This window comes from Ornithorhynchus anatinus, chromosome 3 (genome assembly GCF_004115215.2).
Source record: "Ornithorhynchus anatinus isolate Pmale09 chromosome 3, mOrnAna1.pri.v4, whole genome shotgun sequence".
Taxonomy (NCBI): domain Eukaryota; kingdom Metazoa; phylum Chordata; class Mammalia; order Monotremata; family Ornithorhynchidae; genus Ornithorhynchus; species Ornithorhynchus anatinus.
This window is the reverse complement of record NC_041730.1, coordinates 83,774,018-83,792,112: the sequence shown is the minus strand read 5'-3', so window position 1 is coordinate 83,792,112 and position 18,095 is coordinate 83,774,018. Positions and strand designations below refer to the sequence as shown.

General features: G+C 45.8%; 1 non-coding gene across 1 annotated transcript; it reads left to right on the top strand.

Moving 5' to 3' along the window:
- The first annotated feature begins 17,697 nt into the window (after positions 1-17,697).
- LOC114810659 lies at positions 17,698-17,835 on the top strand. Its single transcript, XR_003758354.1, has one exon. It is a non-coding gene; the product is annotated as a small nucleolar RNA SNORA7 (small nucleolar RNA).
- Positions 17,836-18,095: the final 260 nt, after the last annotated feature.

Here is an 18,095-nt window from a genome sequence, read left to right as displayed (position 1 = left end):
CTAAGCCCTCCTCTCCTCTTCTCCCACTCCCTTCTGCATCACTCTTACTTGCTCCTTCATTCGTCTTCCCTCCCATCCCCATAGCACATTTGTATATATCTGTACATGTGTTATTTATTTATGTATATAAATGCCTGTCTCCCCCTGTAGACTGAGTTCACTGTGGGCAGGAAATGTGTCTTTTAGATTGTACTCTCCTAAGCTCTTAATATACTGTTTTGTGCTCAATAAATATGAATGAATGAAGTGCTTACTAAGTGTCAAGCACTCTACTAAGTGCAGAGGTAGATACAAAATAATCAGATCCCACATGAGACTCATAGTTTAAGAAAAGGCCTCGAATACACAGTTTGTAGATGAGGGAACTGAGGCCCAGAGAAACTGAGTGACTTGCTTGAGATCCCACAACAAGTAAATGGTGAAGCTGGGATTAGAACTCAGGTCTGTGCTCTTCCCGCTAGGCCGTGCTGCTTCTCATTAGATTTGAACCCAGTGTCAAAATCTTGTGAGCGCCTGTTTCATGTGGTGAGTATTTCAGTGGGCCTAGCAGCTTCCCTTTAGTCACATATAGTGGCAGTGAGTGCCAGCAGGCCAGTAGCCCATATGAGGGAGGATGATATTGCCAATGCTTCTTCTCTGTGATTCAGACACTGGCATGTTTCAAGCAGTACTCCCAGGGCGGGATCTAGCTCCTTCCAAAATGCAGCTCTGTTTTCCCTTTTTTGGCTCCAGTACAGGTAGAGAGAGCCACAAAGGACTTTGGCTCCAATTCTCAGCATCTCCACTGCACTGGAGAAGCTTTTGTTCTAGAAATCTTTCCCTGACACAAATAATGCTGTTTACAAGCAAGCAGACACATTGGATGAAGTTAATGAGTTGGATAGAGGCCAGACACATTGCTTTGTGGGATGAAATCACTTTCTTCCCTATTCTCTTCGTGTTAAAGTGGACAATGACTCAGGTTTTTCTACATCAGGGGTTCTGCAGGGCCCCAGTGGGTCTGGGGCTTTCTGTTTCCTGAATATTGGGGCATTGGGGATAGCATTTGCACCCTGGGGAGTTTGCAAGAGCAGACTTTGATTTGTCAATCAATCAATCATTGGTATTTATGGATTTGCTTACTGTGGGCAGAAGATTATACTTAAATGCTTGGGAGGGTACCATATAATTGAGTTGGTAGGCACAGTTCCTGCCCTCGAGGAACTTGCAGCCTAGTGGAGGGAAATAAATTACAGATAGAGGAAATGTCAGAGTGTAAGGATATGTACATAAATGCCATGGGACTGAGGTGGGAAGAGGGTCAAAGTGCTTAGGGGGGTTGGGGGGTGAGAATCAAATTGCTTACAGAGTACAGACCCAAGTACATAACTGATGGAGAAGGGAGGGCAAATAGGGGGGTAAATGCAGAGTTAGTATGGGAAGGCCTTTGGAGGAGATGTGGTTTTAGTAGGGCTTTGAAGATGGGGAGAGTGGTGATCTGGTCGAAATGAAGGGGAAGAGAGTTCTAGGCTGGAGGGAATACATGTGCAAAGGCACATAATAATGATGATGGCATTTAAGTGCTTACTATGTTCCAAGAACTATTCTAAGCCCTGAGGTAGATGCAAGGTAATCAGGTTTTCCCTCATGGGGCTTACAGTCAATCCCCATTGTACAGATGAGGTAAGTGAGGCACAGAGAAGTTAAGTGACGGCATGTCACTTACATGCCATGTCATGACATGTCTGGGCATGTCACTTCTCTTCTTAAACAACTCCAGTGGTTGCCTATCAACCTCCGCTCCAAACAAAAACTCCTCACTCTAGGCTTCAAGGTTCTCCATCACCTTGCCGCTTCCTACCTCTCCTCCCTTCTCTCTTTCTACTCCCCACCCCACACGCTCCGCTCTTCTGCTGCCCACCTCCTCACCGTCCCTTGGTCTCGCCTATCCCGCCGTCGACCCCTGGGTCACGTCCTTCCACTGTCCTGGAATGCCCTTCCTCCTCACCTCCGCCAACCTAATTCTCTTCTCCTCTTCAAAACCCTACTTAAAGCTCACCTCCTCCAAGAGGCCTTCCCAGACTGAGCTCCCCTTTTCCCTCTGCTCCCTCTACCCCCCTTCACCTCTCCGCAGCTAAACCCTCTTCTCCCCCCTTTCCCTGTGCTCCTCCCCCGTCCCATCCCCTCAGCACTGTACTCGTCTGCTCAACTGTATATATCTTCATCACCCTATTTATTTTGTTTAATGAGATGTACATCACCCTGATTCTATTTATTTGCTATTGTTTTTATGAGATGTTCTTCCCCTTGACTCTATTTATTGCCATTGTTCTTTTCTGTCTGTCTCCCCAGATTAGACTGTAAGCCCGTCAAAGGGCAGGGACTGTCTCTATCTGTTGCCGATTTGTACATTCCAAGTGCTTAATACAGTGCTCTGCACATAGTAAGTGCTCAATAAATACTATTGAATGAAAGAATGAATGAATAAGGAGCATAAAGTCTTGATAGGGAGACAGACATTAAAATGAATTATAGATTGGGGAAATGGAAGAATATAAGTACATATACATAGCGCTGTGGGGCTAGCGGTGGAGTGAATAATTAAATGCTTAGATGGTACAGATCCAAGGGCATAGGCAACACAGAAGGGAGGACAAATGAGGGAAATGAGGGCTTAGTAGAGGAAGGCTCTTTGGAGAATATGTGATTTTATTAGGCCTTGGATGTTGGGAGAGTGGTGGTTAGTTGGCTATGAAGGACACAGGAGAAGCAGCATGGCGTAGTGGATAGAGAACAGGCCTAGAAGTCAGAAAGACCTGAGTTTGAATCCTGGTTCTGTCACATGTCTGTTATGTGACCTTGGGCAAATCACTTAACTTCTCTGTGCCTGTTATCTATAAAATGAGGATTAATAATGTGAGCAGTCCATGTGCCACACGACACATGGACTGTGTCCAAACTGACTAGCTTGCATCTAACCTCAGTGCTTACTACAGTGCCTGACAAATAGTAAGCACTTAAATACCATTTAAAAAAAAGAGGTAGGAGTTCCAGGCCAGAGGGAGGATGTGGGCAAGGGGTTGGGATCAAGATTGAAGTACAGGGAATAGATTTGCTTTAGTGGAGCAAAGTGTGTGTGCTAGGTTGCAGAAGACCAGCAAGACGAAGTAGAACAAATGTCTTGCCAGGCTTGAAGGGTTTCATTTTTATCAATGAAGTAGGTGACTAGTTCATTAGGGGCAAGAGATGGTGGGGTTAGAGGAGTCAGTAATGATGGAGAAATACTGTTGCCGAAAGGAGGAGAGGGTGGCTACTATTTATTCATTCATTCAATAATATTTATTGAGTGCTTACTATGTGCAGAGCACTGTACTAAGCGCTTGGAATGAACAAATCGGCAACAGATAGAGACAGTCCCTGCCCTTTGACGGGCTTACAGTCTAATCGGGGGGAGACAGACAGACAAGAACAATGGCAATAAATAGAGTCAAGGGGAAGAACATCTCATAAAAACAATGGCAACTAAATAGAATCGAGGCGATGTACATTTCATTAACAAAATAAATAGGGTAATGAAAATATATACAGTTGAGCGGACGAGTACAGTGCTGAGGGGATGGGAAGGGAGAGAGGGAGGAGCAGAGGGAAATGGGGGGAAAAGAGGGTTAAGCTGCGGAGAGGTGAAGGGGGGGCGGTAGAGGGAGTAGAGGGAGAAGAGGAGCTCAGTCTGGGAACGCCTCTTGGAGGAGGTGAGTTTTAAGTAGGGTTTTGAAGAGGGGAAGAGAATCAGTTTGGCAGAGGTGAGGAGGGAGGGCGTTCCAGGACCGCGGGAGGACGTGGCCTGGGGGTCGACGGCGGGATAGGCGAGACCGAGGGACGGAGAGGAGGTGGGCGGCAGAGGAGTGGAGCATGCGGGGTGGGTGGTAGAAAGAGAGAAGGGAGGAGAGGTAGGAAGGGGCAAGGTGATGTAGAGCCTTGAAGCCTAGAGTGAGGAGTTTTTGTTTGGAGCGGAGGTTGATAGGCAACCACTGGAGTTGTTTAAGAAGGGGAGTGACATGCCCAGATCGTTTCTGCAGGAACATGAGCCGGGCAGCGGAGTGAAGAATAGACTGGAGCGGGGTGAGAGAGGAGGAAGGGAGATCAGAGAGAAGGCTGACACAGTAGTCTAGCCGGGATATAACGAGAGCCCGTAGCAGTAAGGTAACCGTCTGGGTGGAGAGGAAAGGGCGGATCTTGGCGATATTGTAAAGGTGAAACCGGCAGGTCTCGGTAACAGATAGGATGTGTGGGGTGAACGAGAGAGACGAGTCAAGGATGACACCGAGATTGCGGGCCCGAGAGACAGGAAGGATGGTCGTGCCATCCACGGTGATAGAGAAGTCTGGGAGAGGACCAGGTTTGGGAGGGAAGATGAAGAGCTCAGTCTTGCTCATGTTGAGTTTTAGGTGGCGGGCCGACATCCAGGTGGAGACATCCTGGAGGCAGGAGGAGATGCGAGCCTGAAGGGAGGGGGGAGAGGACAGGAGCGGAGATGTAGATCTGCGTGTCATCTGCGTAGAGATGGTAGTCAAAGCCTCTACTACTACGATGCCACATTGCCGCCGCTTCCTGGTACAAAACCTGGTGAGTCTCTCAGCTCTAGCAGTGCCCCCAGTGGATGCCCATACATCTTGGTGAATCTTAATTGACGATCTCTACCTCACAGCCCATCTCAGGTCATTGGAAATCCTTTGGAACACTGTGAAATCCACCCAAGAACAGACTTCTTCCCTGTATTATGTGCACATCCTGCTCCATCATGCCACCCATTTATCGTGTGACCTTCTAACCATTCCAGCTTCTCTTCTGTCCCTACCAGCATGAATCTGTGCATAAGGGAAGGAAATCAGGATGGTCACTCTAAGCCCTGTAAGTTACAGGGCCCAGAGCCACACAAATGGGTACAGAAGCAAATCATCAAACTTAACTGATCAACAATTCCAACCCTCACTGCAAACTGAGCCAGAGGGGACAGGTTCATACCATCTGATTTGCTATGGTTCCTGTGCACCTTTGATTCATTTATTCATTCATTGATCACCCTGTAATGGTCCCCGGCTCTGCCAGGGATCCCTAACAGGAGCACTGTGCTCACTGTCCAATTCATGCCCCAGTTTCTCTAGCTCCATTAGCATCCTGGCCCCTGCATCATAGAGCACATCACAAAGAGCCCAAAGAGCAGGCCTGTGACTCTTTTTCAAGGGCAGCTGCACTCTTCCAAAAAGACCACAAAGAGCCTAATCTTTGGCACAAGACCCTAATTTGGGATAATGTATTGATTTGAAGCTACGAGGGAAGACCAGTTTGTACAGATGCACTTAGCATCCATCTTTACATTCAGCACATTGAAGGGGAGAAAAAGCCCAAATTGATCTCTACTGAATTTATGTTCTTTTCCCAATCTGTCTCCCTTCCTCTGCCTTCTCTCTACCACCCTTCCCTGCAACTATACAAATGAGACTTTTCCAGTTCTTCCATGGGCAGTGAACCTTTTCTGGTGGGAGCAGTGAAATAATAACAATAACAACAGCAGTAATGAAAATGGTAATAGTGATAACTATAATGATATTTATTAAGCACTTACTATGTGCCAAGCACGGTTCTGAACACTGAGGCAGGTACAAGATAATCAGGTTGGACACAGTTCCTGTCCCACATGGAACTCACAGCCTAAGTAGGAGGGAGAACAGGAATTTTATCCTATTTTACAGCTGAGGAAATTGAAACTCGGAGAAGTTGTGACCTCTCTAAAGTCTCACACTGGTCAAGTGGCAGAGCTGGGATTAGGATCCACTGCAGGGAACAGCAAGACAGGAGAATATTAGTTTCTTGGCCCTTCACTTGAGGAATAGGAAAAATTTGATCCTGGAATCTATACTGGTAGTTGGCTCAAAAGACTCAATCTTTTGCTGACCCTTCCGGTTCAATCAACAGCTTGGCAGAGTCTCTTTTGAAAATGAGTGGTAACAATGGGATGATGGATTGTTCTTTCAGCTTGGAGTCAAACTCTCTTTCCTCCTTGCCCTAGTTGCGTTTGGGGCTTAGCAGTGAAGCAGAAGGGCAACCAACACATGGTTCCTCTAGGCATTCTGGGACCTCTGGAGACAGAACCTTGGTCTGGATGGACTCTGGGTGGGATTCAGAGAGGGCCATCCAGGGTTTAAAGGGACACAAAGAATATGCAGAGAATCAAGCTAGGAATCCATTAATCCACGGTATTTATTGACACTGACCGTGTGCAGAACATTTACTTGGCACTTGATAGAGTACAATGGAGTGGGCAGGCACAATCTCTGCCCTTAAGGAGCTTACTGTTTAATAGGGATGAGAATGGATGTCCAGGAGGGCAACTAGAACTTCCAAGTAGCCTCGGCCCCTGTTGGAGACAGAATCCTGGGCTGGATAGATTGTGGAGGGGTGCAGAGGGTGGGAAGGGGGAATGTCTCAGGAATGTCATGGTTCTTGTTCTAATCTGTGCTAGGCATTAGACAGTAGGTCTCATAATGAAATCATTCTTCACTGCTCTCTTCCCTGGGGCTCTAGGGGGTGGTGAATTTATTTTCACTAGTGATGATAGAGCCTGGTTATGGAAATATTGGAAGCAGAACTGTAACCAATGAGGACTGAAGAAGTAGAAAACATAGATTTACAACCTTCTGCTTCCTGAAAAACTACATTTCCTGAAGGATGACACTTCTCAGAAATGTCTGGAAGATTAGAACCCTCTGGCAGAAGGTAAAGAGGTTCAGTCAATCCAAGAGAGGAAGAATATTTTATGTAGCCCGCTTACCTCTTCCTCTTTTTCCATACCTCTGGAATTTGGCCTTGATGTGTGGCTATACTCTCCTTATGGATAAGGAGTAGATATTGTCTCAAAAATATGTGTGGCTACTTGAGAATTCTGGAGTGTTTGAGGGAACTCCCTCCATCTTCACATTTGAAAGACCACCATTCCCCCCCACTTTATTAAACCTTATTAAAATCACATCTCTTCCAAGAAGCCTGCCCAAAATAAGCTATCACGTCCCCTACTCCCTCTCCCTTCTGTGTCACCTTTGAACTTTGATTTGTACCCTTTATTCATCCTACCTCCAGGCCCATAGCACTTATGTACATACCTGTCATTCATTTTAATGTCTGTCTCCCCCTCTAGAATGTCAGTTTTTGTGGGCAAGGAATGTGTCTATCACCTTTATGCTGAACATGCCCAAACACTTAGTACCATGCTCTGCACACAGTAAGTGCTCAATAAATACCGTTGATTGATTGAGAGACTTGACTAAGGATTTGGGAAAGTGCAATAGGACAGACTTGGTAGAGGTGATCCCTCCCCAGATGGATTTTACAGTCTACCAGGGGGGCTTACAGTCCACTGTGAGCAAGGAACATGTCTACCAATTCTGTTATATTGTACTCTCCCAAGACCTTAGTATAATGCTCTGCACACAGTAAGCACTCAGTAAATACAATTGACTGATACAGGTAACTGGTGTGAATCTTTGTGAGATTAGAGAACTGGATTTAATTTTCCTCTAGATTTTTCTGGATGGTTTGAGAATGCCTAGAATTGCTATCAATTTCCCCCGACTCCCTCGCGAATCCCCACTGATCTGCTTTCACAAAATATCTCCAGGATGTAACAGCAGGTATTCAAGAGATTTTGAAGAGCCCAAATCTAAGCCACTGAAAGAGATCTCTGACTGTTCTGGTGACATGGTAAGGATCCTCAATTTTCCCTAAAGCCAAAAGAGTGGCATAAGAACAGCTGAATTCTGTGTTGAATTTGCAAATAATATTTCACACTGCTAGTATACAAACAGCTTAAAGGGCCTTAAGAAGAAAGAAAGGGCAAAGAGTTTCCCTTAAATTCTATCGTTTAATCTTGTTAGTCTTTTCAGTTGGCATCCCCAGACCAGTCCTATTTGGCTTCAGCAAATCACCAAACAACAGGCATCAGCATAACTATAAGGTAACTACAGAGAAATCTTCAAAACACAGTACCACTCACTAGCCACGTGACTGCAGTGTCTTCTTGGAAGAATAGCTAATCCTGTAGTTCACTTGCAAAGATGTCTTCACCCAGCTTCTCTGTCCCTCCCTGACTCACTCAGGTGCCCCGTTGATCTGCAGCCAAAATATTTTAAATGATGGTACCCCCCCCCCCCCCCACCCCGGGATGTTTACAGTAACATTAAAAAGTGTTTTATCTGGGACAATGCTGTAAAGAAATTACCCTTCCTTGCAGATTGAGGATGACACTGCTGGCTTGGAGCAAGCATAATTTGGGAGAGAATTTTAGGTGGATGATCCAATTTTTTTTTGTTATTGCTCAAGTTGGCTTGTATAAAGTTTAGTCCTAACCTAGTTTTAGCTGGGATTATCCCATGAAAAGAAAACAAATGTGAAGACATTTGAAACCTCCATCTTTACCTTTGATTTCATCATGGAACCCAGATGCCAGCAGAGACCACTGGTCAACCCAGATGATTTCTGGCTTTTTCAGCTCCCCATAAATTTTGGGGTATTATGAGCCAGAGCCAAAGCAGGGCTAGTGGGAAACAGAGTTACCAATTAGACAGATTCCTATGCAAGTGAGGAAGCATGCAATCCAATGCTCAGGCTCCCCTAGCAGCATAACCCTAATATGTTATGCTCAACTGCATCAGAAAACACAAGCGGTATAGCACGGCTGATGTGACACATGCTACTAACATCATCATGATGCAAGTGGAAACATGGAAACATTTTCCATCTGCCTTTAGGCTAGCCCCTTGCAAACCCAGGTGATTGATATGCTCTACCTGGTGCAATTCACTAAGGGGTGGGGAAAGAGATAATTAAAGGGTTTTCAGGGGCATTACTCAGCCTAGTCAGTGATTCAATCATTCATTTAATCATTTATTGAGTGCTTACTGTGTGCAGAGCACTGTACTAAGTGCTTGGAAAGAACAATTTGGCAACAGAAAGATAATCCCTACTCAAAATTGGGCTCACAGTCTAGAAGGAGGAGACAGACAACAAAACAAGTAGACAGGCATCAATAGCATCAAAAATAGATAAATAGAATTATAAATATTAACACATTATTAAAGTAAATAGAGTATATATAAATATACAAGTGCTGTGGGGCAGTGAGGGGGGTAAATCAGAGGGAGGGAGTTGGGGTGATGGGGAGGAAAAGGGGGGCTCAGTCTGGGAAGGCCTCCTGGAGGAGGTGAGCTCTCAGTAAGGGTTTGAAGGGGGGAAGAAAGCTAGTTTGGTGGATGTGAGGAAGGAGGGCATTCCAGACCAGAGGTAGGATGTGGGCCAGGGGTCGACGGTGGGACAGGCAAGAATGAGGCACAGTGAGGAGGTTAGTGGCAGAGGAGCAGAATGTGAGGGCTGGGCTGTAGAAGGAGAGAAGGGAGGTGAAGTAGGAAGGGGCAAGGTGATGGAGAGCTTTGAAGCCAAAAGTGAGGAGTTTGCTTCACGTGAAGGTTGTTAGACAACCAGTGGAGATTTTGGAGGATGGAAGTAACATGCCCAGAGAATTTCTGTAGAAAGATAATTGGGGCAGCAGATTGTAGACTGAAGTGAGGAGAGAGAGGAGGTTGGGAGATGAGAAAGGAGAATGATGCAGTAATCCAGTCGGGATATGATGAGAGATTTTGCCAAGAAGGTAGTGGTTTGGATGGAAAGGGAAGGGTGGATCTTGGTGATGTTGTGAGGGTGAGACTGGAAGTTTTGGGTGACTGATAAGATGTGTGCTTAGTGGGAGGAGGTCAGGAACAGTGGAGGTGGCTGGTGGGCCTGGATCTATTTCCACTCCTGACTCACCTAAGGGGAATCATTCAGGGCAAGGGAAGACACCAGATCTGGACCGTGGGGGTGGATTGTGGCCGTCCTGCCTGTTTGGAAAACTGTGAAAGTTGCTGCTACTTTAGAAAAACGGAAATAGTCACTAGTGCTGCTGCTGAGAGATCTGCGACAGTCACTACTGCTGATGCTAGAAAGTCTGTGATAGTCACTACAGCTGCTGATGTTGGAAGAAGTTCAACAATCACTGTTACAGCTGCTTCTGCTGAGATTCAGCAACCACTGCCTCCAGCCACACTTGCCATTCTCACAGTAGATAGCTGTACATAAAAAAAACTATATTTTAAACAAGAATACAAGCATTAGAGGTCTGGATTTTAAATTGGGGATTAAGCTAATGCTAATCATTGTTTAAGATTAATGATTGGAGCATGTCACAGAATATGATGTTAAAATGATTATGCAGTATTTGTTAGGTGACCTACTTCTTAACATGCTTTTAAATTGGTTTTCTTCCCTAGTTGGCAGTTCTTATTCTTGCTGCCTGCAGTTGGCTATCTGTGTTATGATTTGTGCTTGTGAGAACTGCCTGCAGTTAGTCTTTGACTTATAGGACAGTTGAACATCTGCTCTACCTAGCCAGGAAACAGGGGAATGTCCTCACTCCCATCGCTTCTTCTCAGAAGACCACTTTCTTCGATGCAAACCAAACTCTTATTGCCCCATCAGGATTTAAGCTGTTTACTTCTGCTAGTACTGTCCAAACCTTCTAGACATTTTACGAACCTTGGAAGTGGACAGATATTCTTTCCGTGCCTTCTGATTCCATTCCAGAGCATTTGTTCAGAACTCTGTTTCTGGAAAGATAGCCACAGATCTCATTTTCTCCACACATATCTACCCTAATACTTTCATACCATTCTTGGAATTTGGGAACCACCAGCCCTAATAGCTATCTGACCTGTAGAGCTAATGACTCATTTTTTTCCCCCCACAACAAAGTAATTGTTCTAAAGTTGATTTCTGATAGATTAGCATAGTGATATCAGCTGAATATCTGTGACCAAATGTTCTAACAGCTTCCTTATGTAGAAATGCTTACCACTGAATTAAAAAATCACAAGAAGAAAGGCACAGTTATTGTGTTTAGAATAATAGTATAATAAAGCCCAAAGAACTGATTACCCATCTAATTGCTATAAAAATGTTGCTGTGTATTAATTAGATGCCAATTACTGCCAAGTACTAATTGACATGTGGAAAGCCCGATAACTAATGAGGAGCTGGTGAGGGCCCAGGTGTCTCATTCCCTGTATTTATGGGGAGGGTGGTGGGTAGAGAGGCATGAAGGGAGTGAGGAGGCTAGGCTGAAGGTAGACAAAATACCTGGTGGTGGGTAAGGTGGCATGGCAGGAGCTGTGAGAAACAAACCAAATTGTTGGATGTTGACCCTCACTGAAAAGAGTTTCTTGAGTGTAACTGGCCCCTGGGCCCAGTGGTTCCAGGGGCTCAGCCTATGGTGAGTGGTTTAAGGGGGAGAACTAAGACTTTTATGTCTCCTCTGTTCATCCACACTGTGTGACATAGCCAAGCCCTGTAGCACTCTAGGAGTGCTACTTCATTCAATCCATTGTATGTATTAAATGCTTACTATGTGCAGCACACTGTACTAAGGCCTTAAGACAATACAATAAAATGGAGTTGGTAGACATGATCCCTGTCCACAAAGAGCTTATACAGTGGGGGGAGATTGTCATTAAAATAAATCATACATAGGGGAAATAGAGTATAAGGATATGTACTTGAGTGCTGTATGGCTGGGGTGGGTATCAAAGTGCTTAAAGGGTATGCAGTCAAGTATATATGATGTAGAGGGGAGAGAGGATAGGGGAAATGTGGACTTAGGGAAGGCCTCTTAGAGATGTTACTTTAGGAGGGTTTTGCAGGTGGAGAGAGTGGTAGACTGTCTGATATGAAAGGGGAGAGGGTTACAGGCCTGAGAGGAAACGAGCAAGAAGTTAACTGTGGTGTAAATGAGACTGAGATAGAATAGGTTGAAGTTGGAGGAATAAAAGAAGCAGAATGGATTGTGATAGGAAATCAGTGAGGCAAGATGAAGAGGGCTGGTTTAGTGCCTTAAAGCCAATGGTAAGGAGTTTGACTCTGGTGTATGAAGAGATGTCCTGAATGCTGGAAGAAATGAAAAATGGCAGAGGAGAGAGGTTGAGGCTGGAGAGGTAGACTTGGGAATCAATTATAGATATCCTGCTTGTTATAGCTGCCCCAACCCAGTTACTGTCAGGGTGCTGGCTGATGAAAGGCAAAGGAACCAGCTGGATAAAACTTGTCACCTGGCATTTCAGACTTGGGGGTGGGAGACTGAATAGGGGCTAAGGGCTAAATATCTTCTAACATTGCTCTTCCTCTGCTCCCCTTTCTACCCCTCCTTCTGCTTTTCTGTCTCTTCTTCCTCCTTTTTCATTTTCCTTGCCCTTTTCTTCTTCCTGCAATTACAGCCTCTCCTCACTTTATCATGCTCTCTGGTACGTAAGGGAAGTCCACTGGTTTCAGGAAGGTGGTGAGATTTACTTATTTTGGATATTGCAATAAATTACTACTGGGGCAACCTCACTGCAGTGTGATTTTTTTTTTTTAACTTTTTTCCTCCTGGGCAGGAAAAGTTTTCTTCACTTTTCTCCTCTCCAAATATTCCCTGCCTCCAACCAGGTAGTAAGGAAGACCGAAACAGTCTTCTGATTTTTTTGTTTCCAGAAAATTCCATTCTTTGTCTTTGGGTTTAACCAAGCCTACTGGATCAAACCCCTTTCTTCCAATCAATGATGGGCAAGAGAAGAGTTCTCAACTTCTGAAACTTGTTGCAGCAGCAGATCAGGTGAGCAGATATCTGAGAATATATTTTCATGGGGGTAGAAACACCTCTTAGTCACATGAGAAATAAAAATAGATCTGAATTTTATTTTCTCTGCCACCAGCTGGTATTGATCTAGAAATATTGGATGGAAATCTAACATTCCATCTGTTGCTTTCTCAGTTTTTGGCTGCATGCTCTCCTCTGATTCATGGCACATGCTTTGTTATCTCTGGGTGGAACGGTATGCATGATGTTGAATAAGTTTTATGACTACTTTGCTCAACAGTTCTGAGACTGATTTAGTGGATGGGCAAATTGATTTGGAATGATATGGGACTTGGGAAGAACACTGTGTGATGGTCAAGCTAGAGAGATGCATTGAACTCTGATGTTGATTGCATAGTATGTTAATCACTCACCCTGTGACCATCTAGAATACAGCCAACTAAGAGGATAATTTGGGTAAGAAGGTTGAGGCTAGTAAGGTGAGGAAGAAACCTGAGAACTATATTAGAAAGTCTTTGAGTAGATCTTCTCAATGGAGGGAATATGAGATGTGTATCAGGCATAAAAATAATAATGATGGTATTTAAGCGCTTACTAAGTGCCAAGCACTGTTCTAAGCACTGGGGTAGACACAGAGTAATCAGATTGCCCCATGTGGGCTCACATTTTTTAATCCCCATTTTACAGATAAGGTAACTGAGACACAGAAAAGTTAAGTGACTTGCCTAAGGTCACACAGCAGACAAGTGGGGGAGCCGGGATTAGAACCCACCACCTCTGACTCCCAAGCCCGGGATCTTACCACTAAGCCATGCTGATTGTTTGCCAGAAGGACTCTGGTCATCAGGATGAATGAATGTCCAGGATAGATTCTCTGGGCAGCACAAGCAGAGAACAGCTCCTCAAGGTTTTCAGAGCAATGGTTTTCAGTGTTGGCTATTCCTGATTTAAGAATACATTTTAGAATGGGGATAGGTGATTATTCTGGGATTTAAATACTGTTGTTTTATTTAAATACTATTTAAATGTTTAAGTTAAACCTGTCTATAACCAAAGAATGGGTTTGTGTATTCTCTGTGTAACAACCATGTAATTACAGGGAGGAGTACCGTCTTGATCTCCTAAAAGTCACCTCCCCGCACAAAGAAAGCAGGTCTGGCTATCTTAATTCTGGGTGTTTTCCATGTCCCTAGGAGTTGATATTCAGAGAGTCCAGTCATGGAATGTTGGCAGCCTCCTGTGAGCTTGCAATGGTACCACTCAATCTCCAAGGGCTCCTTCCCCTCTGCCTTCAAACATGCCCACGTCTCCCCCATCCTAAAAAACCCGCTCTCGACCCCACTTCCCCCTCCAGTTATCGTCCTATCTCCCTACTACCCTTCCTTTCCAAAATCCTAGAACGAGTCGTCTACAATCGATGCCTAGAATTCCTTAACTCCCATTCTCTCCTAGACCCCCTCCAATCTGGCTTCCGTCCCCTCCACTCTACCGAGACTGCTCTCTCTAAGGTCACCCATGACCTCCTTCTTGCCAAATCCAATGGCTCCTACTCCATTCTGATCCTCCTTGACCTCTCTGCTGCCTTTGACACTGTCGACCATCCCCTCCTCCTCCATACCTTATCTCACCTTGGCTTCACGGACTCTGTCCTCTCCTGGTTCTCCTCTTACCTCTCTGGCCGATCATTCTCGGTCTCCTACGCTGGAGTCTCCTCCCCCTCCCATCCTTTAACTGTTGGAGTTCCTCAAGGGTCAGTTCTTGGCCCTCTTCTGTTCTCCATTTACACTCACTCCCTCGGTGAACTCATCCGCTCTCACGGCTTTGACTACCATCTCTACGCAGATGACACGCAGATCTACATCTCCGCCCCTGTCCTCTCCCCCTCCCTTCAGGCTCGCATCTCCTCCTGCCTCCGGGACGTCTCCACCTGGATGTCGGCCCGCCACCTAAAACTCAACATGAGCAAGACTGAGCTCCTCATCTTCCCTCCCAAACCCGGTCCTCTCCCAGACTTCTCTATCACCGTGGATGGCACGACCATCCTTCCCGTCCCGCAGGCCCGCAATCTCGGCGTCATCCTTGACTCGTCCCTCTCGTTCACCCCACACATCCTATCCGTCACCAAGACCTGCCGGTTTCACCTCTACAATATCGCCAAGATCCGCCCTTTCCTCTCCACCCAAACGGCTACCTTACTATTACGGGCTCTCGTTATATCCCGGCTAGACTACTGTGTCAGCCTTCTCTCTGACCTCCCTTCCTCCTCTCTCGCCCCGCTCCGGTCTATTCTTCACTCCGCTGCCCGGCTCATCTTCCTGCAGAAACGATCTGGGCATGTCACTCCCCTTCTTAAACAACTCCAGTGGTTGCCTATCGACCTCCGCTCCAAACAAAAACTCCTCACTCTAGGCTTCAAGGCTCTCCATCACCTTGCCCCTTCCTACCTCTCCTCCCTTCTCTCTTTCTACCGCCCACCCCGCACGCTCCGCTCCTCTGCCGCCCACCTCCTCACCGTCCCTCGGTCTCGCCTATCCCGCCGTCGACCCCTGGGTCACGTCCTCCCGCGGTCCTGGAACGCCCTCCTTCCTCACCTCCGCCAAACTGATTCTCTTTCCCTCTTCAAAACCTTACTTAAAAATCACCTCCTCCAAGAGGCATTCCCAGACTGAGCTCCTCTTCCCCCTCTACTCCTTCTGCCATCCCCCCTTTACCTCTCCGCAGCTTAAGCCTCATTTTCCCCTTTTCCCTCTGCTCCTCCACCTCTCCCTTCCCATCCCCACAGCACTGTACTTGTCCGCTCAACTGTATATATTTTCGTTACCCTATTTATTTTGTTAATGAATTGTACATCGTCTTGATTCTATTTAGTTGCCATCGGTTTTTACGAGATGTTCTTCCCCTTGACGCTGTTTATTGCCATTGTTCTTGTCTGTCCGTCTCCCCCGATTAGACTGTAAGCCCGTCGAACGGCAGGGACTGTCTCTATCTGTTGCCGACTTGTTCATTCCAAGCGCTTAGTACAGTGCTCTGCACATAGTAAGCGCTCAATAAATACTATTGAATGAATGAATGAATGAATACCTGGAGTTTTTCGGCCCTACATAATAATGTTGGTATTTGTTAAGCACTTACTATGTGCAGAGCACAGTTCTAAGCGCCGGGGTAGATACAGGGTAATCAGTTGGTCCCACATGAGGCTCACAGTCTTAATCCCCATTTTACAGATGAGGTAACTGAGGCCCAGAGAAGTTAAGTGATTTGCCCACAGTCACACAGCTGCCAAGTGGCAGAGGCAGGATTTGAACCCATGACCTCTGACTCCCAAGCCCGGGCTCTTTCCACTGAGCGACGCTGCTTCTCTGCATCGCAACCAAAAGAGCCCCCAGAGGCACTGGAGGAGTGAATGAACCTGAGCCAGCCTCTGCTGGATCCTAAAACTCTTTATTTCTCCCATTCTATTGTGAGTTTAGGGGCATCCTACATACTGCCCCCCAAGTCCCCGCACTCCTCTTGCTACCACCATTCTATGTCTGAAGTCCCGGTGTCTTTTTCATTTAAAAAATGGTATTAAAATGCTTACTATGTTCCAGACACTGAACTAAGTGCTGGGGTAGATACAAACTAATCAGGTTGGACAAAGTCCAAGACCCACAAGGAAACCATGGTCTTTATCTCCATTTCTCAGATGAAGTAACTGAGATGCAGAGAAGTTAAGTGACTTGCCCAAGGATACCCAGCACACAAGTGTGGAGATGGGATTTGAACCATGGTCCTCTTCCTGTCCCCCACCCCTCCCGGGTCCATGCTTTATATACAAGGCCAAGTGGCTTCCTACGCTGTCTCCTCAGTCATAGAGGTAAACAAGAACTAACCTACACCCTCTTCCTGGGTTGGCTGCGGGAAGCTTGTAGAAAAAGTGCTCCTGCTTGCAGCTTCCTAGATCACATGTCTCCCTGGCTTCTCTTCCAGCCAGTGCCACAGGCAGACACCAAGAACTGGGATCTCTATAATATTTAATATCTATTTTTAACAAGGTAACTACCCAAACAAACACAGTTTAAATCACCTTTTCCTGGATCTAATACTGCTTTCCCTTGGTCCCCTCTGTACTACTCTGTAGACATCCTGGGGCTTATGTTTCTCCACCCCACCCCTTGCTCAGGGACCGGAGTCTTGAACATATTAGCAAGGACCATCAAAGTCTCTGCACTGACCTTAATAGCCCAGGGCCCTGGGAATATTTCTGAGCATCCAGCTTAGCCTAGGAAAGCAAGAGCCTTAGATTCAAATAGATCAGGGTTCTAATCCCACCTCTACCTCGTCTCTGCTATGTGATTTTGGGCAAGTCACTTCTTTGTGCTTCAGTTATCTCATCTGTAAAATGGGAATAAACTGTGAGCCCCACGTAGGACATGGACTGGGACCAATCTGATTAGTTTGTATATACTCCAGCTCTTAATACTGTGCCTGACAACTAGTCAGTGCTTAACAAATGCTATAAAGTGCACAAGTTGACAAAACTAGAAGGACTGGGGGAACTAAGGTTGTATGGGGGAAATGAAGAACCCCAGAAACCTTCACATGAGGTTGGGAATATTTTTTTGTGTGTGTGTAATATGCAGGCAGTAGCTGTATGGTGAGTGAAAGAGGGCCCTCAGATGCAAAAAGAACAGAGCAGAGCCAGCGTTTTAAAGATCATGATGTTTAGTCTCAAACATCATCGAGTTTGTTGTTGGGAGACAAGTGCAACAGTGAGATCAGCCTGGTGGGCAGCAATCATTGAATCAATCGGTAGTATTTATTGAGCGCTGACTGTGTCCAGAGAATTGTATGAGGCATTTGGGAGAGCACAACCACAACAGAGATTTTTTTATGGTATTTGTTAAGCACTTATGTGCTAGCCACTGTTCTAAGTGCTGGAGTAGATACAAGGTAATCAGGTTGGACACAGTCAATGTCTCACATGGGGCCTCACAGTATTAAACCACACTTTACAGATGAGGCACCATTTCTCAAGATCGCACCTGGAGAGTTTCCAGTACTCTACCAATCTCGGCTGTAGGAGGGAGAGTCAAGTAGAGGCATACCCATTCCATTCCTAGCTTGGGCAGTGGCTAGTGATTGGAAGGCAATCTACTATAAGTCAAACCTCACCTGTGTTGGGCAGCAGTGGCATGGGAGAGAGTCGAAGTTGGAGACTCAAGTTTACTGTGAGGAAGAAGGCAAAGGTAAAGCACGTCAGTATTTTTACCAAGAAAGCTTTATGGCTACACTAACAGAACGATTGCAGGGAGAGGTGGGGTGTTCTGGGAGAGAAAATAATAATTATGGTATTTGGAAAGCTCTTACTAAGTGCCAGTCACTGTTCTAAGTGCTAGGGTGGATACAAGCAAATCAGGTTGGA